Below are 20,668 nucleotides of genomic sequence, written 5' to 3' on the forward strand. Positions count from 1 at the left end.
AGACTCAGGGAGCGTTATATGAGGTTTGCTAACTGGCATTTATTGAGACAGATGAAAATGGGGTTGGCCAAACCACTCAGAATGCCTCTCTTCCCTCCATCTCTGCCACATGTGACTGAGAGGAACGGTCATCAAGAACCAGGGTTACTAACCTCAGATGGCACTCACCCTGGTTGGCTTCGCGCTCAGAAAGAGAGACTGTCTATCGTCCTCGTGGTTTGGTAGACTGTCAGTTTTACCTGAAGTCATGGCGATGCATACTATAGAAATGATCCCTAAAAGTATGATCTTAACTACTGCGGGCCGGATTTTGTACCTACTTCTTTTCAAAAGGCACGCCCGTGTGGTATGCAATAGCACCTATCGTTGTTGGTACACGTCTGGAAAAATCTCCAGCACGACAATCTGTCGTAGACAGGGCCACCTGTGTGCTCTTCGGATTCATTTCACGTTTGTGATTAACTGAAAAAAGCACATAGAGTACAGGCAATCTCAACTGATCAAGTGTTTTGTCAATGTAAATTGTTTTGTGATTACAGCGTATTGGTGGTTATCTCCCATTGACCGTGGGTATGATTGTGACTGTGACTGCTCCAGTGTCAACATCCAAGTTGGAAGAACCAGAAGGAGACTTGGTGTGATCGCACATCATTACACCTTAATTAGCCCCACCCAAATCCTCTTTATATAAGCTCCGACTCATGATTCCATTGTGCAAAGTTGTGTTTTTGGATATGTTCAAACCTTATTAATGTAAGGAAATGAAGTAGCAGAGAAGACTATGCTCAAGCTATATCACCTGGAAGAGATTTAGCTTGTTTCTCCAAAGGCTTGCAACTGGTTCCGTGGTGTAGTGGTTATCACGTCTGCTTAACACGCAGAAGGCCGCGAGTTCGAGCCTCGCCGGAACCTTATTTTTTCTTGGGGTTGCATTATATCTTGCAATAAGCACAACTCTCTTTCTCAACTTGAAACCTACCACAAGTGAAGCGGGCTTCTTACAGATTAATTCTTTCCTACTTCTCTCCCTCTAACATGTACGTGGGCCCTCAGCATATCCCCGGCTTGTGTTGTGTCAGTGTCAGCGACAGGTATAGGTCATTACAAATACGTGTGCCATGACAGCTAAGGTTCAGTGGTGTAGTGGTTATCACGTCTGCTTCACACGCAGAAGGCCGCGAGTTCGAGCCTCGCCTGAACCTTCCTTTTTTTTTTACACCTCCATGAATTGTCGTTTTGCAATTCTTCCTTGCTGACAGATGTCAGAGCAGTTGTGTACTATATCCAATGCGTTATAAGACTCAGGGAGCGTTATATGAGGTTTGCTAACTGGCATTTATTGAGACAGATGAAAATGGGGTTGGCCAAACCACTCAGAATGCCTCTCTTCCCTCCATCTCTGCCACATGTGACTGAGAGGAACGGTCATCAAGAACCAGGGTTACTAACCTCAGATGGCACTCACATTGGTTGGCTTCGCGCTCAGAAAGAGAGACTGTCTATCGTCCTCGTGGTTTGGTAGACTGTCAGTTTTACCTGAAGTCATGGCGATGCATACTATAGAAATGATCCCTAAAAGTATGATCTTAACTACTGCGGGCCGGATTTTGTACCTACTTCTTTTCAAAAGGCACGCCCGTGTGGTATGCAATAGCACCTATCGTTGTTGGTACACGTCTGGAAAAATCTCCAGCACGACAATCTGTCGTAGACAGGGCCACCTGTGTGCTCTTCGGATTCATTCCACGTTTGTGATTAACTGAAAAAAGCACATAGAGTACAGGCAATCTCAACTGATCAAGTGTTTTGTCAATGTAAATTGTTTTGTGATTACAGCGTATTGGTGGTTATCTCCCATTGACCGTGGGTATGATTGTGACTGTGACTGCTCCAGTGTCAACATCCAAGTTGGAAGAACCAGAAGGAGACTTGGTGTGATCGCACATCATTACACCTTAATTAGCCCCACCCAAATCCTCTTTATATAAGCTCCGACTCATGATTCCATTGTGCAAAGTTGTGTTTTTGGATATGTTCAAACCTTATTAATGTAAGGAAATGAAGTAGCAGAGAAGACTATGCTCAAGCTATATCACCTGGAAGAGATTTAGCTTGTTTCTCCAAAGGCTTGCAACTGGTTCCGTGGTGTAGTGGTTATCACGTCTGCTTAACACGCAGAAGGCCGCGAGTTCGAGCCTCGCCGGAACCTTATTTTTTCTTGGGGTTGCATCATATCTTGCAATAAGCACAACTCTCTTTCTCAACTTGAAACCTACCACAAGTGAAGCGGGCTTCTTACAGATTAATTCTTTCCTACTTCTCTCCCTTTAACATGTGCGTGGGCCCTCAGCATATCCCCGGCTTGTGTTGTGTCAGTGTCAGCGACAGGTATAGGTCATTACAAATACGTGTGCCATGACAGCTAAGGTTCAGTGGTGTAGTGGTTATCACGTCTGCTTCACACGCAGAAGGCCGCGAGTTCGAGCCTCGCCTGAACCTTCCTTTTTTTTTACATCTCCATGAATTGTCGTTTTGCAATTCTTCCTTGCTGACAGATGTCAGAGCAGTTGTGTACTATATCCAATGCGTTATAAGACTCAGGGAGCGTTATATGAGGTTTGCTAACTGGCATTTATTGAGACAGATGAAAATGGGGTTGGCCAAACCACTCAGAATGCCTCTCTTCCCTCCATCTCTGCCACATGTGACTGAGAGGAACGGTCATCAAGAACCATGGTTACTAACCTCAGATGGCACTCACCCTGGTTGGCTTCGCGCTCAGAAAGAGAGACTGTCTATCGTCCTCGTGGTTTGGTAGACTGTCAGTTTTACCTGAAGTCATGGCGATGCATACTATAGAAATGATCCCTAAAAGTATGATCTTAACTACTGCGGGCCGGATTTTGTACCGACTTCTTTTCAAAAGGCACGCCCGTGTGGTATGCAATAGCACCTATCGTTGTTGGTACACGTCTGGAAAAATCTCCAGCACGACAATCTGTCGTAGACAGGGCCACCTGTGTGCTCTTCGGATTCATTCCACGTTTGTGATTAACTGAAAAAAGCACATAGAGTACAGGCAATCTCAACTGATCAAGTGTTTTCTCAATGTAAATTGTTTTGTGATTACAGCGTATTGGTGGTTATCTCCCATTGACCGTGGGTATGATTGTGACTGTGACTGCTCCAGTGTCAACATCCAAGTTGGAAGAACCAGAAGGAGACTTGGTGTGATCGCACATCATTACACCTTAATTAGCCCCACCCAAATCCTCTTTATATAAGCTCCGACTCATGATTCCATTGTGCAAAGTTGTGTTTTTGGATATGTTCAAACCTTATTAATGTAAGGAAATGAAGTAGCAGAGAAGACTATGCTCAAGCTATATCACCTGGAAGAGATTTAGCTTGTTTCTCCAAAGGCTTGCAACTGGTTCCGTGGTGTAGTGGTTATCACGTCTGCTTAACACGCAGAAGGCCGCGAGTTCGAGCCTCGCCGGAACCTTATTTTTTCTTGGGGTTGCATTATATCTTGCAATAAGCACAACTCTCTTTCTTAACTTGAAACCTACCACAAGTGAAGCGGACTTGTTACAGATTAATTCTTTCCTACTTCTCTCCCTTTAACATGTGCGTGGGCCCTCAGCATATCCCCGGCTTGTGTTGTGTCAGTGTCAGCGACAGGTATAGGTCATTACAAATACGTGTGCCATGACAGCTAAGGTTCAGTGGTGTAGTGGTTATCACGTCTGCTTCACACGCAGAAGGCCGCGAGTTCGAGCCTCGCCTGAACCTTCCTTTGTTTTCAACCTCCATGAATTGTCGTTTTGCAATTCTTCCTTGCTGACAGATGTCAGAGCAGTTGTGTACTATATCCAATGCGTTATAAGACTCAGGGAGCGTTATATGAGGTTTGCTAACTGGCATTTATTGAGACAGATGAAAATGGGGTTGGCCAAACCACTCAGAATGCCTCTCTTCCCTCCATCTCTGCCACATGTGACTGAGAGGAACGGTCATCAAGAACCAGGGTTACTAACCTCAGATGGCACTCACCCTGGTTGGCTTCGCGCTCAGAAAGAGAGACTGTCTATCGTCCTCGTGGTTTGGTAGACTGTCAGTTTTACCTGAAGTCATGCCGATGCATACTATAGAAATGATCCCTAAAAGTATGATCTTAACTACTGCGGGCCGGATTTTGTACCTACTTCTTTTCAAAAGGCACGCCCGTGTGGTATGCAATAGCACCTATCGTTGTTGGTACACGTCTGGAAAAATCTCCAGCACGACAATCTGTCGTAGACAGGGCCACCTGTGTGCTCTTCGGATTCATTCCACGTTTGTGATTAACTGAAAAAAGCACATAGAGTACAGGCAATCTCAACTGATCAAGTGTTTTCTCAATGTAAATTGTTTTGTGATTACAGCGTATTGGTGGTTATCTCCCATTGACCGTGGGTATGATTGTGACTGTGACTGCTCCAGTGTCAACATCCAAGTTGGAAGAACCAGAAGGAGACTTGGTGTGATCGCACATCATTACACCTTAATTAGCCCCACCCAAATCCTCTTTATATAAGCTCCGACTCATGATTCCATTGTGCAAAGTTGTGTTTTTGGATATGTTCAAACCTTATTAATGTAAGGAAATGAAGTAGCAGAGAAGACTATGCTCAAGCTATATCACCTGGAAGAGATTTAGCTTGTTTCTCCAAAGGCTTGCAACTGGTTCCGTGGTGTAGTGGTTATCACGTCTGCTTAACACGCAGAAGGCCGCGAGTTCGAGCCTCGCCGGAACCTTATTTTTTCTTGGGGTTGCATTATATCTTGCAATAAGCACAACTCTCTTTCTCAACTTGAAACCTACCACAAGTGAAGCGGGCTTCTTACAGATTAATTCTTTCCTACTTCTCTCCCTTTAACATGTGCGTGGGCCCTCAGCATATCCCCGGCTTGTGTTGTGTCAGTGTCAGCGACAGGTATAGGTCATTACAAATACGTGTGCCATGACAGCTAAGGTTCAGTGGTGTAGTGGTTATCACGTCTGCTTCACACGCAGAAGGCCGCGAGTTCGAGCCTCGCCTGAACCTTCCTTTGTTTTACACCTCCATGAATTGTCGTTTTGCAATTCTTCCTTGCTGACAGATGTCAGAGCAGTTGTGTACTATATCCAATGCGTTATAAGACTCAGGGAGCGTTATATGAGGTTTGCTAACTGGCATTTATTGAGACAGATGAAAATGGGGTTGGCCAAACCACTCAGAATGCCTCTCTTCCCTCCATCTCTGCCACATGTGACTGAGAGGAACGGTCATCAAGAACCAGGGTTACTAACCTCAGATGGCACTCACCCTGGTTGGCTTCGCGCTCAGAAAGAGAGACTGTCTATCGTCCTCGTGGTTTGGTAGACTGTCAGTTTTACCTGAAGTCATGGCGATGCATACTATAGAAATGATCCCTAAAAGTATGATCTTAACTACTGCGGGCCGGATTTTGTACCTACTTCTTTTCAAAAGGCACGCCCGTGTGGTATGCAATAGCACCTATCGTTGTTGGTACACGTCTGGAAAAATCTCCAGCACGACAATCTGTCGTAGACAGGGCCACCTGTGTGCTCTTCGGATTCATTCCACGTTTGTGATTAACTGAAAAAAGCACATAGAGTACAGGCAATCTCAACTGATCAAGTGTTTTCTCAATGTAAATTGTTTTGTGATTACAGCGTATTGGTGGTTATCTCCCATTGACCGTGGGTATGATTGTGACTGTGACTGCTCCAGTGTCAACATCCAAGTTGGAAGAACCAGAAGGAGACTTGGTGTGATCGCACATCATTACACCTTAATTAGCCCCACCCAAATCCTCTTTATATAAGCTCCGACTCATGATTCCATTGTGCAAAGTTGTGTTTTTGGATATGTTCAAACCTTATTAATGTAAGGAAATGAAGTAGCAGAGAAGACTATGCTCAAGCTATATCACCTGGAAGAGATTTAGCTTGTTTCTCCAAAGGCTTGCAACTGGTTCCGTGGTGTAGTGGTTATCACGTAAGCTTAACACGCAGAAGGCCGCGAGTTCGAGCCTCGCCGGAACCTTATTTTTTCTTGGGGTTGCATTATATCTTGCAATAAGCACAACTCTCTTTCTCAACTTGAAACCTACCACAAGTGAAGCGGGCTTCTTACAGATTAATTCTTTCCTACTTCTCTCCCTTTAACATGTGCGTGGGCCCTCAGCATATCCCCGGCTTGTGTTGTGTCAGTGTCAGCGACAGGTATAGGTCATTACAAATACGTGTGCCATGACAGCTAAGGTTCAGTGGTGTAGTGGTTATCACGTCTGCTTCACACGCAGAAGGCCGCGAGTTCGAGCCTCGCCTGAACCTTCCTTTTTTTTTACACCTCCATGAATTGTCGTTTTGCAATTCTTCCTTGCTGACAGATGTCAGAGCAGTTGTGTACTATATCCAATGCGTTATAAGACTCAGGGAGCGTTATATGAGGTTTGCTAACTGGCATTTATTGAGACAGATGAAAATGGGGTTGGCCAAACCACTCAGAATGCCTCTCTTCCCTCCATCTCTGCCACATGTGACTGAGAGGAACGGTCATCAAGAACCATGGTTACTAACCTCAGATGGCACTCACCCTGGTTGGCTTCGCGCTCAGAAAGAGAGACTGTCTATCGTCCTCGTGGTTTGGTAGACTGTCAGTTTTACCTGAAGTCATGGCGATGCATACTATAGAAATGATCCCTAAAAGTATGATCTTAACTACTGCGGGCCGGATTTTGTACCTACTTCTTTTCAAAAGGCACGCCCGTGTGGTATGCAATAGCACCTATCGTTGTTGGTACACGTCTGGAAAAATCTCCAGCACGACAATCTGTCGTAGACAGGGCCACCTGTGTGCTCTTCGGATTCATTCCACGTTTGTGATTAACTGAAAAAAGCACATAGAGTACAGGCAATCTCAACTGATCAAGTGTTTTCTCAATGTAAATTGTTTTGTGATTACAGCGTATTGGTGGTTATCTCCCATTGACCGTGGGTATGATTGTGACTGTGACTGCTCCAGTGTCAACATCCAAGTTGGAAGAACCAGAAGGAGACTTGGTGTGATCGCACATCATTACACCTTAATTAGCCCCACCCAAATCCTCTTTATATAAGCTCCGACTCATGATTCCATTGTGCAAAGTTGTGTTTTTGGATATGTTCAAACCTTATTAATGTAAGGAAATGAAGTAGCAGAGAAGACTATGCTCAAGCTATATCACCTGGAAGAGATTTAGCTTGTTTCTCCAAAGGCTTGCAACTGGTTCCGTGGTGTAGTGGTTATCACGTCTGCTTAACACGCAGAAGGCCGCGAGTTCGAGCCTCGCCGGAACCTTATTTTTTCTTGGGGTTGCATTATATCTTGCAATAAGCACAACTCTCTTTCTCAACTTGAAACCTACCACAAGTGAAGCGGGCTTCTTACAGATTAATTCTTTCCTACTTCTCTCCCTTTAACATGTACGTGGGCCCTCAGCATATCCCCGGCTTGTGTTGTGTCAGTGTCAGCGACAGGTATAGGTCATTACAAATACGTGTGCCATGACAGCTAAGGTTCAGTGGTGTAGTGGTTATCACGTCTGCTTCACACGCAGAAGGCCGCGAGTTCGAGCCTCGCCTGAACCTTCCTTTGTTTTTACACCTCCATGAATTGTCGTTTTGCAATTCTTCCTTGCTGACAGATGTCAGAGCAGTTGTGTACTATATCCAATGCGTTATAAGACTCAGGGAGCGTTATATGAGGTTTGCTAACTGGCATTTATTGAGACAGATGAAAATGGGGTTGGCCAAACCACTCAGAATGCCTCTCTTCCCTCCATCTCTGCCACATGTGACTGAGAGGAACGGTCATCAAGAACCAGGGTTACTAACCTCAGATGGCACTCACCCTGGTTGGCTTCGCGCTCAGAAAGAGAGACTGTCTATCGTCCTCGTGGTTTGGTAGACTGTCAGTTTTACCTGAAGTCATGGCGATGCATACTATAGAAATGATCCCTAAAAGTATGATCTTAACTACTGCGGGCCGGATTTTGTACCTACTTCTTTTCAAAAGGCACGCCCGTGTGGTATGCAATAGCACCTATCGTTGTTGGTACACGTCTGGAAAAATCTCCAGCACGACAATCTGTCGTAGACAGGGCCACCTGTGTGCTCTTCGGATTCATTCCACGTTTGTGATTAACTGAAAAAAGCACATAGAGTACAGGCAATCTCAACTGATCAAGTGTTTTCTCAATGTAAATTGTTTTGTGATTACAGCGTATTGGTGGTTATCTCCCATTGACCGTGGGTATGATTGTGACTGTGACTGCTCCAGTGTCAACATCCAAGTTGGAAGAACCAGAAGGAGACTTGGTGTGATCGCACATCATTACACCTTAATTAGCCCCACCCAAATCCTCTTTATATAAGCTCCGACTCATGATTCCATTGTGCAAAGTTGTGTTTTTGGATATGTTCAAACCTTATTAATGTAAGGAAATGAAGTAGCAGAGAAGACTATGCTCAAGCTATATCACCTGGAAGAGATTTAGCTTGTTTCTCCAAAGGCATGCAACTGGTTCCGTGGTGTAGTGGTTATCACGTCTGCTTAACACGCAGAAGGCCGCGAGTTCGAGCCTCGCCGGAACCTTATTTTTTCTTGGGGTTGCATTATATCTTGCAATAAGCACAACTCTCTTTCTCAACTTGAAACCTACCACAAGTGAAGCGGACTTGTTACAGATTAATTCTTTCCTACTTCTCTCCCTTTAACATGTGCGTGGGCCCTCAGCATATCCCCGGCTTGTGTTGTGTCAGTGTCAGCGACAGGTATAGGTCATTACAAATACGTGTGCCATGACAGCTAAGGTTCAGTGGTGTAGTGGTTATCACGTCTGCTTCACACGCAGAAGGCCGCGAGTTCGAGCCTCGCCTGAACCTTCCTTTGTTTTTACACCTCCATGAATTGTCGTTTTGCAATTCTTCCTTGCTGACAGATGTCAGAGCAGTTGTGTACTATATCCAATGCGTTTTTAGGGAGCGTTATATGAGGTTTGCTAACTGGCATTTATTGAGACAGATGAAAATGGGGTTGGCCAAACCACTCAGAATGCCTCTCTTCCCTCCATCTCTGCCACATGTGACTGAGAGGAACGGTCATCAAGAACCAGGGTTACTAACCTCAGATGGCACTCACCCTGGTTGGCTTCGCGCTCAGAAAGAGAGACTGTCTATCGTCCTCGTGGTTTGGTAGACTGTCAGTTTTACCTGAAGTCATGGCGATGCATACTATAGAAATGATCCCTAAAAGTATGATCTTAACTACTGCGGGCCGGATTTTGTACCGACTTCTTTTCAAAAGGCACGCCCGTGTGGTATGCAATAGCACCTATCGTTGTTGGTACACGTCTGGAAAAATCTCCAGCACGACAATCTGTCGTAGACAGGGCCACCTGTGTGCTCTTCGGATTCATTCCACGTTTGTGATTAACTGAAAAAAGCACATAGAGTACAGGCAATCTCAACTGATCAAGTGTTTTGTCAATGTAAATTGTTTTGTGATTACAGCGTATTGGTGGTTATCTCCCATTGACCGTGGGTATGATTGTGACTGTGACTGCTCCAGTGTCAACATCCAAGTTGGAAGAACCAGAAGGAGACTTGGTGTGATCGCACATCATTACACCTTAATTAGCCCCACCCAAATCCTCTTTATATAAGCTCCGACTCATGATTCCATTGTGCAAAGTTGTGTTTTTGGATATGTTCAAACCTTATTAATGTAAGGAAATGAAGTAGCAGAGAAGACTATGCTCAAGCTATATCACCTGGAAGAGATTTAGCTTGTTTCTCCAAAGGCTTGCAACTGGTTCCGTGGTGTAGTGGTTATCACGTCTGCTTAACACGCAGAAGGCCGCGAGTTCGAGCCTCGCCGGAACCTTATTTTTTCTTGGGGTTGCATTATATCTTGCAATAAGCACAACTCTCTTTCTCAACTTGAAACCTACCACAAGTGAAGCGGGCTTCTTACAGATTAATTTTTTCCTACTTCTCTCCCTTTAACATGTACGTGGGCCCTCAGCATATCCCCGGCTTGTGTTGTGTCAGTGTCAGCGACAGGTATAGGTCATTACAAATACGTGTGCCATGACAGCTAAGGTTCAGTGGTGTAGTGGTTATCACGTCTGCTTCACACGCAGAAGGCCGCGAGTTCGAGCCTCGCCTGAACCTTCCTTTGTTTTTACACCTCCATGAATTGTCGTTTTGCAATTCTTCCTTGCTGACAGATGTCAGAGCAGTTGTGTACTATATCCAATGCGTTTTTAGGGAGCGTTATATGAGGTTTGCTAACTGGCATTTATTGAGACAGATGAAAATGGGGTTGGCCAAACCACTCAGAATGCCTCTCTTCCCTCCATCTCTGCCACATGTGACTGAGAGGAACGGTCATCAAGAACCAGGGTTACTAACCTCAGATGGCACTCACCCTGGTTGGCTTCGCGCTCAGAAAGAGAGACTGTCTATCGTCCTCGTGGTTTGGTAGACTGTCAGTTTTACCTGAAGTCATGGCGATGCATACTATAGAAATGATCCCTAAAAGTATGATCTTAACTACTGCGGGCCGGATTTTGTACCTACTTCTTTTCAAAAGGCACGCCCGTGTGGTATGCAATAGCACCTATCGTTGTTGGTACACGTCTGGAAAAATCTCCAGCACGACAATCTGTCGTAGACAGGGCCACCTGTGTGCTCTTCGGATTCATTCCACGTTTGTGATTAACTGAAAAAAGCACATAGAGTACAGGCAATCTCAACTGATCAAGTGTTTTGTCAATGTAAATTGTTTTGTGATTACAGCGTATTGGTGGTTATCTCCCATTGACCGTGGGTATGATTGTGACTGTGACTGCTCCAGTGTCAACATCCAAGTTGGAAGAACCAGAAGGAGACTTGGTGTGATCGCACATCATTACACCTTAATTAGCCCCACCCAAATCCTCTTTATATAAGCTCCGACTCATGATTCCATTGTGCAAAGTTGTGTTTTTGGATATGTTCAAACCTTATTAATGTAAGGAAATGAAGTAGCAGAGAAGACTATGCTCAAGCTATATCACCTGGAAGAGATTTAGCTTGTTTCTCCAAAGGCATGCAACTGGTTCCGTGGTGTAGTGGTTATCACGTCTGCTTAACACGCAGAAGGCCGCGAGTTCGAGCCTCGCCGGAACCTTATTTTTTCTTGGGGTTGCATTATATCTTGCAATAAGCACAACTCTCTTTCTCAACTTGAAACCTACCACAAGTGAAGCGGACTTGTTACAGATTAATTCTTTCCTACTTCTCTCCCTTTAACATGTGCGTGGGCCCTCAGCATATCCCCGGCTTGTGTTGTGTCAGTGTCAGCGACAGGTATAGGTCATTACAAATACGTGTGCCATGACAGCTAAGGTTCAGTGGTGTAGTGGTTATCACGTCTGCTTCACACGCAGAAGGCCGCGAGTTCGAGCCTCGCCTGAACCTTCCTTTGTTTTTACACCTCCATGAATTGTCGTTTTGCAATTCTTCCTTGCTGACAGATGTCAGAGCAGTTGTGTACTATATCCAATGCGTTTTTAGGGAGCGTTATATGAGGTTTGCTAACTGGCATTTATTGAGACAGATGAAAATGGGGTTGGCCAAACCACTCAGAATGCCTCTCTTCCCTCCATCTCTGCCACATGTGACTGAGAGGAACGGTCATCAAGAACCAGGGTTACTAACCTCAGATGGCACTCACCCTGGTTGGCTTCGCGCTCAGAAAGAGAGACTGTCTATCGTCCTCGTGGTTTGGTAGACTGTCAGTTTTACCTGAAGTCATGGCGATGCATACTATAGAAATGATCCCTAAAAGTATGATCTTAACTACTGCGGGCCGGATTTTGTACCGACTTCTTTTCAAAAGGCACGCCCGTGTGGTATGCAATAGCACCTATCGTTGTTGGTACACGTCTGGAAAAATCTCCAGCACGACAATCTGTCGTAGACAGGGCCACCTGTGTGCTCTTCGGATTCATTCCACGTTTGTGATTAACTGAAAAAAGCACATAGAGTACAGGCAATCTCAACTGATCAAGTGTTTTGTCAATGTAAATTGTTTTGTGATTACAGCGTATTGGTGGTTATCTCCCATTGACCGTGGGTATGATTGTGACTGTGACTGCTCCAGTGTCAACATCCAAGTTGGAAGAACCAGAAGGAGACTTGGTGTGATCGCACATCATTACACCTTAATTAGCCCCACCCAAATCCTCTTTATATAAGCTCCGACTCATGATTCCATTGTGCAAAGTTGTGTTTTTGGATATGTTCAAACCTTATTAATGTAAGGAAATGAAGTAGCAGAGAAGACTATGCTCAAGCTATATCACCTGGAAGAGATTTAGCTTGTTTCTCCAAAGGCTTGCAACTGGTTCCGTGGTGTAGTGGTTATCACGTCTGCTTAACACGCAGAAGGCCGCGAGTTCGAGCCTCGCCGGAACCTTATTTTTTCTTGGGGTTGCATTATATCTTGCAATAAGCACAACTCTCTTTCTCAACTTGAAACCTACCACAAGTGAAGCGGGCTTCTTACAGATTAATTCTTTCCTACTTCTCTCCCTTTAACATGTACGTGGGCCCTCAGCATATCCCCGGCTTGTGTTGTGTCAGTGTCAGCGACAGGTATAGGTCATTACAAATACGTGTGCCATGACAGCTAAGGTTCAGTGGTGTAGTGGTTATCACGTCTGCTTCACACGCAGAAGGCCGCGAGTTCGAGCCTCGCCTGAACCTTCCTTTGTTTTTACACCTCCATGAATTGTCGTTTTGCAATTCTTCCTTGCTGACAGATGTCAGAGCAGTTGTGTACTATATCCAATGCGTTATAAGACTCAGGGAGCGTTATATGAGGTTTGCTAACTGGCATTTATTGAGACAGATGAAAATGGGGTTGGCCAAACCACTCAGAATGCCTCTCTTCCCTCCATCTCTGCCACATGTGACTGAGAGGAACGGTCATCAAGAACCAGGGTTACTAACCTCAGATGGCACTCACCCTGGTTGGCTTCGCGCTCAGAAAGAGAGACTGTCTATCGTCCTCGTGGTTTGGTAGACTGTCAGTTTTACCTGAAGTCATGGCGATGCATACTATAGAAATGATCCCTAAAAGTATGATCTTAACTACTGCGGGCCGGATTTTGTACCTACTTCTTTTCAAAAGGCACGCCCGTGTGGTATGCAATAGCACCTATCGTTGTTGGTACACGTCTGGAAAAATCTCCAGCACGACAATCTGTCGTAGACAGGGCCACCTGTGTGCTCTTCGGATTCATTCCACGTTTGTGATTAACTGAAAAAAGCACATAGAGTACAGGCAATCTCAACTGATCAAGTGTTTTGTCAATGTAAATTGTTTTGTGATTACAGCGTATTGGTGGTTATCTCCCATTGACCGTGGGTATGATTGTGACTGTGACTGCTCCAGTGTCAACATCCAAGTTGGAAGAACCAGAAGGAGACTTGGTGTGATCGCACATCATTACACCTTAATTAGCCCCACCCAAATCCTCTTTATATAAGCTCCGACTCATGATTCCATTGTGCAAAGTTGTGTTTTTGGATATGTTCAAACCTTATTAATGTAAGGAAATGAAGTAGCAGAGAAGACTATGCTCAAGCTATATCACCTGGAAGAGATTTAGCTTGTTTCTCCAAAGGCTTGCAACTGGTTCCGTGGTGTAGTGGTTATCACGTCTGCTTAACACGCAGAAGGCCGCGAGTTCGAGCCTCGCCGGAACCTTATTTTTTCTTGGGGTTGCATTATATCTTGCAATAAGCACAACTCTCTTTCTCAACTTGAAACCTACCACAAGTGAAGCGGACTTCTTACAGATTAATTCTTTCCTACTTCTCTCCCTTTAACGTGTGCGTGGGCCCTCAGCATATCCCCGGCTTGTGTTGTGTCAGTGTCAGCGACAGGTATAGGTCATTACAAATACGTGTGCCATGACAGCTAAGGTTCAGTGGTGTAGTGGTTATCACGTCTGCTTCACACGCAGAAGGCCGCGAGTTCGAGCCTCGCCTGAACCTTCCTTTTTTTTTACACCTCCATGAATTGTCGTTTTGCAATTCTTCCTTGCTGACAGATGTCAGAGCAGTTGTGTACTATATCCAATGCGTTATAAGACTCAGGGAGCGTTATATGAGGTTTGCTAACTGGCATTTATTGAGACAGATGAAAATGGGGTTGGCCAAACCACTCAGAATGCCTCTCTTCCCTCCATCTCTGCCACATGTGACTGAGAGGAACGGTCATCAAGAACCAGGGTTACTAACCTCAGATGGCACTCACCCTGGTTGGCTTCGCGCTCAGAAAGAGAGACTGTCTATCGTCCTCGTGGTTTGGTAGACTGTCAGTTTTACCTGAAGTCATGGCGATGCATACTATAGAAATGATCCCTAAAAGTATGATCTTAACTACTGCGGGCCGGATTTTGTACCTACTTCTTTTCAAAAGGCACGCCCGTGTGGTATGCAATAGCACCTATCGTTGTTGGTACACGTCTGGAAAAATCTCCAGCACGACAATCTGTCGTAGACAGGGCCACCTGTGTGCTCTTCGGATTCATTCCACGTTTGTGATTAACTGAAAAAAGCACATAGAGTACAGGCAATCTCAACTGATCAAGTGTTTTGTCAATGTAAATTGTTTTGTGATTACAGCGTATTGGTGGTTATCTCCCATTGACCGTGGGTATGATTGTGACTGTGACTGCTCCAGTGTCAACATCCAAGTTGGAAGAACCAGAAGGAGACTTGGTGTGATCGCACATCATTACACCTTAATTAGCCCCACCCAAATCCTCTTTATATAAGCTCCGACTCATGATTCCATTGTGCTAAGTTGTGTTTTTGGATATGTTCAAACCTTATTAATGTAAGGAAATGAAGTAGCAGAGAAGACTATGCTCAAGCTATATCACCTGGAAGAGATTTAGCTTGTTTCTCCAAAGGCTTGCAACTGGTTCCGTGGTGTAGTGGTTATCACGTCTGCTTAACACGCAGAAGGCCGCGAGTTCGAGCCTCGCCGGAACCTTATTTTTTCTTGGGGTTGCATTATATCTTGCAATAAGCACAACTCTCTTTCTCAACTTGAAACCTACCACAAGTGAAGCGGGCTTCTTACAGATTAATTCTTTCCTACTTCTCTCCCTTTAACATGTACGTGGGCCCTCAGCATATCCCCGGCTTGTGTTGTGTCAGTGTCAGCGACAGGTATAGGTCATTACAAATACGTGTGCCATGACAGCTAAGGTTCAGTGGTGTAGTGGTTATCACGTCTGCTTCACACGCAGAAGGCCGCGAGTTCGAGCCTCGCCTGAACCTTCCTTTTTTTTTTACACCTCCATGAATTGTCGTTTTGCAATTCTTCCTTGCTGACAGATGTCAGAGCAGTTGTGTACTATATCCAATGCGTTATAAGACTCAGGGAGCGTTATATGAGGTTTGCTAACTGGCATTTATTGAGACAGATGAAAATGGGGTTGGCCAAACCACTCAGAATGCCTCTCTTCCCTCCATCTCTGCCACATGTGACTGAGAGGAACGGTCATCAAGAACCAGGGTTACTAACCTCAGATGGCACTCACCCTGGTTGGCTTCGCGCTCAGAAAGAGAGACTGTCTATCGTCCTCGTGGTTTGGTAGACTGTCAGTTTTACCTGAAGTCATGGCGATGCATACTATAGAAATGATCCCTAAAAGTATGATCTTAACTACTGCGGGCCGGATTTTGTACCGACTTCTTTTCAAAAGGCACGCCCGTGTGGTATGCAATAGCACCTATCGTTGTTGGTACACGTCTGGAAAAATCTCCAGCACGACAATCTGTCGTAGACAGGGCCACCTGTGTGCTCTTCTGATTCATTCCACGTTTGTGATTAACTGAAAAAAGCACATAGAGTACAGGCAATCTCAACTGATCAAGTGTTTTCTCAATGTAAATTGTTTTGTGATTACAGCGTATTGGTGGTTATCTCCCATTGACCGTGGGTATGATTGTGACTGTGACTGCTCCAGTGTCAACATCCAAGTTGGAAGAACCAGAAGGAGACTTGGTGTGATCGCACATCATTACACCTTAATTAGCCCCACCCAAATCCTCTTTATATAAGCTCCCACTCATGACTCCATTGTGCAAAGTTGTGTTTTTGGATATGTTCAAACCTTATTAATGTAAGGAAATGAAGTAGCAGAGAAGACTATGCTCAAGCTATATCACCTGGAAGAGATTTAGCTTGTTTCTCCAAAGGCTTGCAACTGGTTCCGTGGTGTAGTGGTTATCACGTCTGCTTAACACGCAGAAGGCCGCGAGTTCGAGCCTCGCCGGAACCTTATTTTTTCTTGGGGTTGCATTATATCTTGCAATAAGCACAACTCTCTTTCTCAACTTGAAACCTACCACAAGTGAAGCGGGCTTCTTACAGATTAATTCTTTCCTACTTCTCTCCCTTTAACATGTGCGTGGGCCCTCAGCATATCCCCGGCTTGTGTTGTGTCAGTGTCAGCGACAGGTATAGGTCATTACAAATACGTGTGCCATGACAGCTAAGGTTCAGTGGTGTAGTGGTTATCACGTCTGCTTCACACGCAGAAGGCCGCGAGTTCGAGCCTCGCCTGAACCTTCCTTTTTTTTTACACCTCCATGAATTGTCGTTTTGCAATTCTTCCTTGCTGACAGATGTCAGAGCAGTTGTGTACTATATCCAATGCGTTATAAGACTGAGGGAGCGTTATATGAGGTTTGCTAACTGGCATTTATTGAGACAGATGAAAATGGGGTTGGCCAAACCACTCAGAATGCCTCTCTTCCCTCCATCTCTGCCACATGTGACTGAGAGGAACGGTCATCAAGAACCAGGGTTACTAACCTCAGATGGCACTCACCCTGGTTGGCTTCGCGCTCAGAAAGAGAGACTGTCTATCGTCCTCGTGGTTTGGTAGACTGTCAGTTTTACCTGAAGTCATGGCGATGCATACTATAGAAATGATCCCTAAAAGTATGATCTTAACTACTGCGGGCCGGATTTTGTACCTACTTCTTTTCAAAAGGCACGCCCGTGTGGTATGCAATAGCACCTATCGTTGTTGGTACACGTCTGGAAAAATCTCCAGCACGACAATCTGTCGTAGACAGGGCCACCTGTGTGCTCTTCGGATTCATTCCACGTTTGTGATTAACTGAAAAAAGCACATAGAGTACAGGCAATCTCAACTGATCAAGTGTTTTCTCAATGTAAATTGTTTTGTGATTACAGCGTATTGGTGGTTATCTCCCATTGACCGTGGGTATGATTGTGACTGTGACTGCTCCAGTGTCAACATCCAAGTTGGAAGAACCAGAAGGAGACTTGGTGTGATCGCACATCATTACACCTTAATTAGCCCCACCCAAATCCTCTTTATATAAGCTCCGACTCATGATTCCATTGTGCAAAGTTGTGTTTTTGGATATGTTCAAACCTTATTAATGTAAGGAAATGAAGTAGCAGAGAAGACTATGCTCAAGCTATATCACCTGGAAGAGATTTAGCTTGTTTCTCCAAAGGCTTGCAACTGGTTCCGTGGTGTAGTGGTTATCACGTCTGCTTAACACGCAGAAGGCCGCGAGTTCGAGCCTCGCCGGAACCTTATTTTTTCTTGGGGTTGCATTATATCTTGCAATAAGCACAACTCTCTTTCTCAACTTGAAACCTACCACAAGTGAAGCGGACTTCTTACAGATTAATTCTTTCCTACTTCTCTCCCTTTAACGTGTGCGTGGGCCCTCAGCATATCCCCGGCTTGTGTTGTGTCAGTGTCAGCGACAGGTATAGGTCATTACAAATACGTGTGCCATGACAGCTAAGGTTCAGTGGTGTAGTGGTTATCACGTCTGCTTCACACGCAGAAGGCCGCGAGTTCGAGCCTCGCCTGAACCTTCCTTTTTTTTTACACCTCCATGAATTGTCGTTTTGCAATTCTTCCTTGCTGACAGATGTCAGAGCAGTTGTGTACTATATCCAATGCGTTATAAGACTCAGGGAGCGTTATATGAGGTTTGCTAACTGGCATTTATTGAGACAGATGAAAATGGGGTTGGCCAAACCACTCAGAATGCCTCTCTTCCCTCCATCTCTGCCACATGTGACTGAGAGGAACGGTCATCAAGAACCAGGGTTACTAACCTCAGATGGCACTCACCCTGGTTGGCTTCGCGCTCAGAAAGAGAGACTGTCTATCGTCCTCGTGGTTTGGTAGACTGTCAGTTTTACCTGAAGTCATGGCGATGCATACTATAGAAATGATCCCTAAAAGTATGATCTTAACTACTGCGGGCCGGATTTTGTACCGACTTCTTTTCAAAAGGCACGCCCGTGTGGTATGCAATAGCACCTATCGTTGTTGGTACACGTCTGGAAAAATCTCCAGCACGACAATCTGTCGTAGACAGGGCCACCTGTGTGCTCTTCGGATTCATTCCACGTTTGTGATTAACTGAAAAAAGCACATAGAGTACAGGCAATCTCAACTGATCAAGTGTTTTGTCAATGTAAATTGTTTTGTGATTACAGCGTATTGGTGGTTATCTCCCATTGACCGTGGGTATGATTGTGACTGTGACTGCTCCAGTGTCAACATCCAAGTTGGAAGAACCAGAAGGAGACTTGGTGTGATCGCACATCATTACACCTTAATTAGCCCCACCCAAATCCTCTTTATATAAGCTCCGACTCATGATTCCATTGTGCAAAGTTGTGTTTTTGGATATGTTCAAACCTTATTAATGTAAGGAAATGAAGTAGCAGAGAAGACTATGCTCAAGCTATATCACCTGGAAGAGATTTAGCTTGTTTCTCCAAAGGCTTGCAACTGGTTCCGTGGTGTAGTGGTTATCACGTCTGCTTAACACGCAGAAGGCCGCGAGTTCGAGCCTCGCCGGAACCTTATTTTTTCTTGGGGTTGCATTATATCTTGCAATAAGCACAACTCTCTTTCTCAACTTGAAACCTACCACAAGTGAAGCGGACTTCTTACAGATTAATTCTTTCCTACTTCTCTCCCTTTAACGTGTGCGTGGGCCCTCAGCATATCCCCGGCTTGTGTTGTGTCAGTGTCAGCGACAGGTATAGGTCATTACAAATACGTGTGCCATGACAGCTAAGGTTCAGTGGTGTAGTGGTTATCACGTCTGCTTCACACGCAGAAGGCCGCGAGTTCGAGCCTCGCCTGAACCTTCCTTTTTTTTTACACCTCCATGAATTGTCGTTTTGCAATTCTTCCTTGCTGACAGATGTCAGAGCAGTTGTGTACTATATCCAATGCGTTATAAGACTCAGGGAGCGTTATATGAGGTTTGCTAACTGGCATTTATTGAGACAGATGAAAATGGGGTTGGCCAAACCACTCAGAATGCCTCTCTTCCCTCCATCTCTGCCACATGTGACTGAGAGGAACGGTCATCAAGAACCAGGGTTACTAACCTCAGATGGCACTCACCCTGGTTGGCTTCGCGCTCAGAAAGAGAGACTGTCTATCGTCCTCGTGGTTTGGTAGACTGTCAGTTTTACCTGAAGTCATGGCGATGCATACTATAGAAATAATCCCTAAAAGTATGATCTTAACTACTGCGGGCCGGATTTTGTACCTACTTCTTTTCAAAAGGCACGCCCGTGTGGTATGCAATAGCACCTATCGTTGTTGGTACACGTCTGGAAAAATCTCCAGCACGACAATCTGTCGTAGACAGGGCCACCTGTGTGCTCTTCGGATTCATTCCACGTTTGTGATTAACTGAAAAAAGCACATAGAGTACAGGCAATCTCAACTGATCAAGTGTTTTGTCAATGTAAATTGTTTTGTGATTACAGCGTATTGGTGGTTATCTCCCATTGACCGTGGGTATGATTGTGACTGTGACTGCTCCAGTGTCAACATCCAAGTTGGAAGAACCAGAAGGAGACTTGGTGTGATCGCACATCATTACACCTTAATTAGCCCCACCCAAATCCTCTTTATATAAGCTCCGACTCATGATTCCATTGTGCTAAGTTGTGTTTTTGGATATGTTCAAACCTTATTAATGTAAGGAAATGAAGTAGCAGAGAAGACTATGCTCAAGCTATATCACCTGGAAGAGATTTAGCTTGTTTCTCCAAAGGCTTGCAACTGGTTCCGTGGTGTAGTGGTTATCACGTCTGCTTAACACGCAGAAGGCCGCGAGTTCGAGCCTCGCCGGAACCTTATTTTTTCTTGGGGTTGCATTATATCTTGCAATAAGCACAACTCTCTTTCTCAACTTGAAACCTACCACAAGTGAAGCGGGCTTCTTACAGATTAATTCTTTCCTACTTCTCTCCCTTTAACATGTACGTGGGCCCTCAGCATATCCCCGGCTTGTGTTGTGTCAGTGTCAGCGACAGGTATAGGTCATTACAAATACGTGTGCCATGACAGCTAAGGTTCAGTGGTGTAGTGGTTATCACGTCTGCTTCACACGCAGAAGGCCGCGAGTTCGAGCCTCGCCTGAACCTTCCTTTTTTTTTTACACCTCCATGAATTGTCGTTTTGCAATTCT

General features: G+C 45.0%; 48 non-coding genes across 48 annotated transcripts; 32 read left to right on the top strand and 16 right to left on the bottom strand.

Annotated features, from left to right (window-relative positions):
* Nucleotides 1–71: 71 nt before the first annotated feature.
* Nucleotides 72–291, bottom strand: LOC137275086 (small nucleolar RNA U3). Its single transcript, XR_010956410.1, has one exon. It is a non-coding gene; the product is annotated as a small nucleolar RNA U3 (small nucleolar RNA).
* A 548-nt stretch (nucleotides 292–839) lies between these two features.
* Trnav-aac (transfer RNA valine (anticodon AAC)) lies at nucleotides 840–912 on the top strand. Its single transcript has one exon. It is a non-coding gene; the product is annotated as a tRNA-Val (tRNA).
* A 217-nt stretch (nucleotides 913–1,129) lies between these two features.
* Nucleotides 1,130–1,202, top strand: Trnav-cac (transfer RNA valine (anticodon CAC)). The gene has a single exon. It is a non-coding gene; the product is annotated as a tRNA-Val (tRNA).
* Nucleotides 1,203–1,368: 166 nt separating this feature from the next.
* Nucleotides 1,369–1,588, bottom strand: LOC137275212 (small nucleolar RNA U3). The gene has a single exon (XR_010956528.1). It is a non-coding gene; the product is annotated as a small nucleolar RNA U3 (small nucleolar RNA).
* A 548-nt stretch (nucleotides 1,589–2,136) lies between these two features.
* On the top strand, nucleotides 2,137–2,209 carry Trnav-aac (transfer RNA valine (anticodon AAC)). Its single transcript has one exon. It is a non-coding gene; the product is annotated as a tRNA-Val (tRNA).
* Nucleotides 2,210–2,426: 217 nt separating this feature from the next.
* Trnav-cac (transfer RNA valine (anticodon CAC)) lies at nucleotides 2,427–2,499 on the top strand. Its single transcript has one exon. It is a non-coding gene; the product is annotated as a tRNA-Val (tRNA).
* Nucleotides 2,500–2,664: 165 nt separating this feature from the next.
* Nucleotides 2,665–2,884, bottom strand: LOC137275202 (small nucleolar RNA U3). The gene has a single exon (XR_010956518.1). It is a non-coding gene; the product is annotated as a small nucleolar RNA U3 (small nucleolar RNA).
* Nucleotides 2,885–3,432: 548 nt separating this feature from the next.
* On the top strand, nucleotides 3,433–3,505 carry Trnav-aac (transfer RNA valine (anticodon AAC)). Its single transcript has one exon. It is a non-coding gene; the product is annotated as a tRNA-Val (tRNA).
* Nucleotides 3,506–3,722: 217 nt separating this feature from the next.
* Trnav-cac (transfer RNA valine (anticodon CAC)) lies at nucleotides 3,723–3,795 on the top strand. Its single transcript has one exon. It is a non-coding gene; the product is annotated as a tRNA-Val (tRNA).
* Nucleotides 3,796–3,959: 164 nt separating this feature from the next.
* Nucleotides 3,960–4,179, bottom strand: LOC137275200 (small nucleolar RNA U3). Its single transcript, XR_010956517.1, has one exon. It is a non-coding gene; the product is annotated as a small nucleolar RNA U3 (small nucleolar RNA).
* A 548-nt stretch (nucleotides 4,180–4,727) lies between these two features.
* Trnav-aac (transfer RNA valine (anticodon AAC)) lies at nucleotides 4,728–4,800 on the top strand. The gene has a single exon. It is a non-coding gene; the product is annotated as a tRNA-Val (tRNA).
* Nucleotides 4,801–5,017: 217 nt separating this feature from the next.
* Trnav-cac (transfer RNA valine (anticodon CAC)) lies at nucleotides 5,018–5,090 on the top strand. Its single transcript has one exon. It is a non-coding gene; the product is annotated as a tRNA-Val (tRNA).
* A 164-nt stretch (nucleotides 5,091–5,254) lies between these two features.
* LOC137275087 (small nucleolar RNA U3) lies at nucleotides 5,255–5,474 on the bottom strand. Its single transcript, XR_010956411.1, has one exon. It is a non-coding gene; the product is annotated as a small nucleolar RNA U3 (small nucleolar RNA).
* A 548-nt stretch (nucleotides 5,475–6,022) lies between these two features.
* Nucleotides 6,023–6,095, top strand: Trnav-aac (transfer RNA valine (anticodon AAC)). The gene has a single exon. It is a non-coding gene; the product is annotated as a tRNA-Val (tRNA).
* Nucleotides 6,096–6,312: 217 nt separating this feature from the next.
* On the top strand, nucleotides 6,313–6,385 carry Trnav-cac (transfer RNA valine (anticodon CAC)). The gene has a single exon. It is a non-coding gene; the product is annotated as a tRNA-Val (tRNA).
* A 165-nt stretch (nucleotides 6,386–6,550) lies between these two features.
* LOC137275204 (small nucleolar RNA U3) lies at nucleotides 6,551–6,770 on the bottom strand. The gene has a single exon (XR_010956520.1). It is a non-coding gene; the product is annotated as a small nucleolar RNA U3 (small nucleolar RNA).
* Nucleotides 6,771–7,318: 548 nt separating this feature from the next.
* Nucleotides 7,319–7,391, top strand: Trnav-aac (transfer RNA valine (anticodon AAC)). Its single transcript has one exon. It is a non-coding gene; the product is annotated as a tRNA-Val (tRNA).
* Nucleotides 7,392–7,608: 217 nt separating this feature from the next.
* Trnav-cac (transfer RNA valine (anticodon CAC)) lies at nucleotides 7,609–7,681 on the top strand. Its single transcript has one exon. It is a non-coding gene; the product is annotated as a tRNA-Val (tRNA).
* Nucleotides 7,682–7,846: 165 nt separating this feature from the next.
* Nucleotides 7,847–8,066, bottom strand: LOC137275088 (small nucleolar RNA U3). Its single transcript, XR_010956412.1, has one exon. It is a non-coding gene; the product is annotated as a small nucleolar RNA U3 (small nucleolar RNA).
* A 548-nt stretch (nucleotides 8,067–8,614) lies between these two features.
* Nucleotides 8,615–8,687, top strand: Trnav-aac (transfer RNA valine (anticodon AAC)). Its single transcript has one exon. It is a non-coding gene; the product is annotated as a tRNA-Val (tRNA).
* A 217-nt stretch (nucleotides 8,688–8,904) lies between these two features.
* On the top strand, nucleotides 8,905–8,977 carry Trnav-cac (transfer RNA valine (anticodon CAC)). The gene has a single exon. It is a non-coding gene; the product is annotated as a tRNA-Val (tRNA).
* A 159-nt stretch (nucleotides 8,978–9,136) lies between these two features.
* LOC137275090 (small nucleolar RNA U3) lies at nucleotides 9,137–9,356 on the bottom strand. Its single transcript, XR_010956413.1, has one exon. It is a non-coding gene; the product is annotated as a small nucleolar RNA U3 (small nucleolar RNA).
* Nucleotides 9,357–9,904: 548 nt separating this feature from the next.
* Trnav-aac (transfer RNA valine (anticodon AAC)) lies at nucleotides 9,905–9,977 on the top strand. Its single transcript has one exon. It is a non-coding gene; the product is annotated as a tRNA-Val (tRNA).
* Nucleotides 9,978–10,194: 217 nt separating this feature from the next.
* Trnav-cac (transfer RNA valine (anticodon CAC)) lies at nucleotides 10,195–10,267 on the top strand. The gene has a single exon. It is a non-coding gene; the product is annotated as a tRNA-Val (tRNA).
* Nucleotides 10,268–10,426: 159 nt separating this feature from the next.
* LOC137275091 (small nucleolar RNA U3) lies at nucleotides 10,427–10,646 on the bottom strand. The gene has a single exon (XR_010956414.1). It is a non-coding gene; the product is annotated as a small nucleolar RNA U3 (small nucleolar RNA).
* A 548-nt stretch (nucleotides 10,647–11,194) lies between these two features.
* Nucleotides 11,195–11,267, top strand: Trnav-aac (transfer RNA valine (anticodon AAC)). Its single transcript has one exon. It is a non-coding gene; the product is annotated as a tRNA-Val (tRNA).
* Nucleotides 11,268–11,484: 217 nt separating this feature from the next.
* On the top strand, nucleotides 11,485–11,557 carry Trnav-cac (transfer RNA valine (anticodon CAC)). Its single transcript has one exon. It is a non-coding gene; the product is annotated as a tRNA-Val (tRNA).
* Nucleotides 11,558–11,716: 159 nt separating this feature from the next.
* LOC137275092 (small nucleolar RNA U3) lies at nucleotides 11,717–11,936 on the bottom strand. Its single transcript, XR_010956415.1, has one exon. It is a non-coding gene; the product is annotated as a small nucleolar RNA U3 (small nucleolar RNA).
* Nucleotides 11,937–12,484: 548 nt separating this feature from the next.
* Nucleotides 12,485–12,557, top strand: Trnav-aac (transfer RNA valine (anticodon AAC)). Its single transcript has one exon. It is a non-coding gene; the product is annotated as a tRNA-Val (tRNA).
* Nucleotides 12,558–12,774: 217 nt separating this feature from the next.
* Trnav-cac (transfer RNA valine (anticodon CAC)) lies at nucleotides 12,775–12,847 on the top strand. The gene has a single exon. It is a non-coding gene; the product is annotated as a tRNA-Val (tRNA).
* A 165-nt stretch (nucleotides 12,848–13,012) lies between these two features.
* On the bottom strand, nucleotides 13,013–13,232 carry LOC137275093 (small nucleolar RNA U3). The gene has a single exon (XR_010956416.1). It is a non-coding gene; the product is annotated as a small nucleolar RNA U3 (small nucleolar RNA).
* A 548-nt stretch (nucleotides 13,233–13,780) lies between these two features.
* Nucleotides 13,781–13,853, top strand: Trnav-aac (transfer RNA valine (anticodon AAC)). Its single transcript has one exon. It is a non-coding gene; the product is annotated as a tRNA-Val (tRNA).
* A 217-nt stretch (nucleotides 13,854–14,070) lies between these two features.
* Trnav-cac (transfer RNA valine (anticodon CAC)) lies at nucleotides 14,071–14,143 on the top strand. The gene has a single exon. It is a non-coding gene; the product is annotated as a tRNA-Val (tRNA).
* A 165-nt stretch (nucleotides 14,144–14,308) lies between these two features.
* On the bottom strand, nucleotides 14,309–14,528 carry LOC137275094 (small nucleolar RNA U3). Its single transcript, XR_010956417.1, has one exon. It is a non-coding gene; the product is annotated as a small nucleolar RNA U3 (small nucleolar RNA).
* Nucleotides 14,529–15,076: 548 nt separating this feature from the next.
* On the top strand, nucleotides 15,077–15,149 carry Trnav-aac (transfer RNA valine (anticodon AAC)). The gene has a single exon. It is a non-coding gene; the product is annotated as a tRNA-Val (tRNA).
* Nucleotides 15,150–15,366: 217 nt separating this feature from the next.
* Nucleotides 15,367–15,439, top strand: Trnav-cac (transfer RNA valine (anticodon CAC)). Its single transcript has one exon. It is a non-coding gene; the product is annotated as a tRNA-Val (tRNA).
* Nucleotides 15,440–15,605: 166 nt separating this feature from the next.
* On the bottom strand, nucleotides 15,606–15,825 carry LOC137275095 (small nucleolar RNA U3). The gene has a single exon (XR_010956418.1). It is a non-coding gene; the product is annotated as a small nucleolar RNA U3 (small nucleolar RNA).
* Nucleotides 15,826–16,373: 548 nt separating this feature from the next.
* Trnav-aac (transfer RNA valine (anticodon AAC)) lies at nucleotides 16,374–16,446 on the top strand. Its single transcript has one exon. It is a non-coding gene; the product is annotated as a tRNA-Val (tRNA).
* A 217-nt stretch (nucleotides 16,447–16,663) lies between these two features.
* Nucleotides 16,664–16,736, top strand: Trnav-cac (transfer RNA valine (anticodon CAC)). The gene has a single exon. It is a non-coding gene; the product is annotated as a tRNA-Val (tRNA).
* A 165-nt stretch (nucleotides 16,737–16,901) lies between these two features.
* LOC137275097 (small nucleolar RNA U3) lies at nucleotides 16,902–17,121 on the bottom strand. The gene has a single exon (XR_010956420.1). It is a non-coding gene; the product is annotated as a small nucleolar RNA U3 (small nucleolar RNA).
* Nucleotides 17,122–17,669: 548 nt separating this feature from the next.
* On the top strand, nucleotides 17,670–17,742 carry Trnav-aac (transfer RNA valine (anticodon AAC)). The gene has a single exon. It is a non-coding gene; the product is annotated as a tRNA-Val (tRNA).
* Nucleotides 17,743–17,959: 217 nt separating this feature from the next.
* Nucleotides 17,960–18,032, top strand: Trnav-cac (transfer RNA valine (anticodon CAC)). The gene has a single exon. It is a non-coding gene; the product is annotated as a tRNA-Val (tRNA).
* A 165-nt stretch (nucleotides 18,033–18,197) lies between these two features.
* Nucleotides 18,198–18,417, bottom strand: LOC137275098 (small nucleolar RNA U3). Its single transcript, XR_010956421.1, has one exon. It is a non-coding gene; the product is annotated as a small nucleolar RNA U3 (small nucleolar RNA).
* Nucleotides 18,418–18,965: 548 nt separating this feature from the next.
* On the top strand, nucleotides 18,966–19,038 carry Trnav-aac (transfer RNA valine (anticodon AAC)). Its single transcript has one exon. It is a non-coding gene; the product is annotated as a tRNA-Val (tRNA).
* A 217-nt stretch (nucleotides 19,039–19,255) lies between these two features.
* Trnav-cac (transfer RNA valine (anticodon CAC)) lies at nucleotides 19,256–19,328 on the top strand. Its single transcript has one exon. It is a non-coding gene; the product is annotated as a tRNA-Val (tRNA).
* A 165-nt stretch (nucleotides 19,329–19,493) lies between these two features.
* LOC137275218 (small nucleolar RNA U3) lies at nucleotides 19,494–19,713 on the bottom strand. The gene has a single exon (XR_010956534.1). It is a non-coding gene; the product is annotated as a small nucleolar RNA U3 (small nucleolar RNA).
* Nucleotides 19,714–20,261: 548 nt separating this feature from the next.
* On the top strand, nucleotides 20,262–20,334 carry Trnav-aac (transfer RNA valine (anticodon AAC)). The gene has a single exon. It is a non-coding gene; the product is annotated as a tRNA-Val (tRNA).
* Nucleotides 20,335–20,551: 217 nt separating this feature from the next.
* Nucleotides 20,552–20,624, top strand: Trnav-cac (transfer RNA valine (anticodon CAC)). The gene has a single exon. It is a non-coding gene; the product is annotated as a tRNA-Val (tRNA).
* The last annotated feature ends 44 nt before the right edge of the window (nucleotides 20,625–20,668 follow it).

This window comes from Haliotis asinina, chromosome 2 (genome assembly GCF_037392515.1).
Source record: "Haliotis asinina isolate JCU_RB_2024 chromosome 2, JCU_Hal_asi_v2, whole genome shotgun sequence".
Classification (NCBI taxonomy): domain Eukaryota; kingdom Metazoa; phylum Mollusca; class Gastropoda; order Lepetellida; family Haliotidae; genus Haliotis; species Haliotis asinina.